The following is a 2,693-nucleotide window of genomic DNA, read 5'->3' on the forward strand; positions in this document are numbered from 1 at the left end:
TCTGTGCCAGTAGTCTCAGTAATGGCTTCAACAGAGCACCAACAACAGCGCTGAACTGAAGGGAAAATCGTCCCTCCTCAGTGCAGTGTTGGAATATATGTTCGCCTTCCTTGAGCATATATATCCCATAACGGCCCTGTATACCACAAGAAAACTGACATTCTTCCAATGACAGAAATATTGTCGTTTTACCCCAAACAGACATGGTAGATTCTTAAGTCTGACCCAAACTATACACTATCAATATTATGGACAAATTCAACACCTGACGTGCGCATCTACTAAACTCATCACATGCGAGTAGGGTATCGCACCCGTTCTATACCGTCCCCCATCAACCATATGAAATTCGATTGCTACAAAGATGGTTAATAGAGTCACCCGGGTATATTAATGAACACTAACAACTCGACAATACACATAATGTGTGAGGAAGAAAAGAGCTCAGCCAATGAACAATTGAGTTTACGCTGTCCTTTTGCAGAATCGTCATGTACTATAAAATTCGTAGTAGAAATTATGCATATCGCTCTGCAAAGTCACACACCTTGAAACTCAGCACACGCCGAACTATATTTGGCATTTTGCGTTGTGTAATCAAATATCTCGCGGATTTCTCAACCAGCTGTGTGTGTGATCAGTTCGGGTTGGACACAGATTCACACAGTGTCATTGATTTTACATTGCATGGGCGAGACAATTACTGTCATGTTGTATAAAAATTGACATCTATCTAGATCAAACACCATAACATCACGTGATGCTGACAGAAAGGCCTCTCCTCTCTTTCCATTCATACGAGCGATAACCTCGTAGAAATCCATACGAACCAGCTCTATATCGAGACTACTCCAATATGCAACGGAATCGAGGTTACTATCATGCTGTGTAACAGCTGATCAATCACGAACACGTATGTTCTCACCTTGGACAATTGCGCACCGACTCGCAAAGTCACACGCCATTAAACTTAGCGCCCGCCCAGATAAGCACACGTGAACTTTGAATTTTTTTGTGCTGCAAGGTTTCAAAGTTTGGTGAAGTGCACCCAACCTGGTAACCGTGTCTGGTGCTACATTGGGTATTCCCAACATATTATGGGTTATGGTGTTAAGGGTATTGGGTGAATTGATCCATGTTTACCAATGTTGTGGTACGAGTATCTTTGATGTGGTCGGGGCCGTGACTATCGACTAATGTAGAATTGTCTGAGTGACACGTTCTAGGCGATTTGGGACGCACCTGGGAGAAGCTCTAGATGTTCCCTTCACTTGCAAAGTAACATTGATGAGACAATCGTAATCGAGTCGTTTCTAGGAGCTCATTGCGCGGGAGGCCGAACAACACTACATAAAAACATTTCTGTCGAGCCAAGATGAGGTTGTCAGCTGTTACGCAGCATAATAGTGGCCTCGATATTGTTAAGTATTATAGTAACATCAGTACCTAGGGATAGATGACTCGTATGAGGTTGCCAGCTGTTATGCAACATGATAGTGGCCTCGATATTGTTAAGTATTATAGTAACATCAGTACCTAGGTATAGATGACTCGTATGAGGTTGTCAGCTGTTACGCAGCATGATAGCACGGACAAGTGAGGCGAGGCAGTCCTGACAGCCTTCACTTCTGATATGTCCCATAAAGTTGCACGCATAGTCCATAAGTCCAGAAAGTCATTACGTGCAGTTCGATTGAAATCAGTTCTCACTGGATCGTCTGCAAAGGAGGTCGAACATGACCAGCACCTGAGGGAGGTACCGGGTTAGATCCCTGCATGTTGCATTTTTCCCGCCCCGACTTGCTGTTGCAACGAATTTTCCCAAGGACTGAACTCAGCATAAAAAAAAACTTCATCATCATGATCCCGTTAATTCAAGACTGAATTCGTGAGAACCTATAGAAGTACTTCTACAGTGCGCACCAATTCAATATGCCAGTGTAGAAAAATGGGCGTTAGCCACCGAGATTAATGAGAATCGATATCACATAAACGCCCAACGATCACGCACTTCCGGACTGTCTATGCATGTACTACCAAATACACAGAGAATAAAGTGATGATCAGTAGTCGTGAAATATATTGTGAAATACATCATTTATAATAATAAACCGATAACATTCCTCCAATCTCACCAAGCTCCATTTTAGATAGCGTCACACACACGGCGGCTTCCCAGTAGTGGCAGAAGAAGATATAATGGGTGGGTCTAGACATGAATACTTAGTATCATCAGGTCGTTGATTGTTATGTTATAAATAGAATGGACATAATATAATGGAGCCGGACAGAGCTCCAACACTGTATAGGAAACTCCTGAGCTCAGGTGAGGAAAGCGAACATATTATATTCCGTAGACCTCTTCCGGTCGCGGTCCCATGGAAATCGACAACGCAGTTGCGAGTCTCTAAACCGTTCTTGCTCATTTCACATCAATTATCGACACCCCCGATGAACGACAACTATACCAACTATAGAATGTAAGTGCGAAATTGAAATGCACGAAATGCGAGCACATTTTAAGCTTCATACATTTCAATTTCGGACACCCTGAGATTCGATCCCTGGACCTTCCATATATCAACCAACCTCTGCAACCGATTAGACTATTCCAACTATAGAATATAAGTGCGAGACTGAAATGCACGAAATGCGAGCACTTTTTAAGCGTCATACATTTCAATTTCGGACAC

This window comes from Perkinsus marinus (assembly GCF_000006405.1).
Source record: "Perkinsus marinus ATCC 50983 genomic scaffold scf_1104296955112, whole genome shotgun sequence".
In the NCBI taxonomy this organism is placed as follows: Eukaryota; Perkinsozoa; order Perkinsida; family Perkinsidae; genus Perkinsus; species Perkinsus marinus.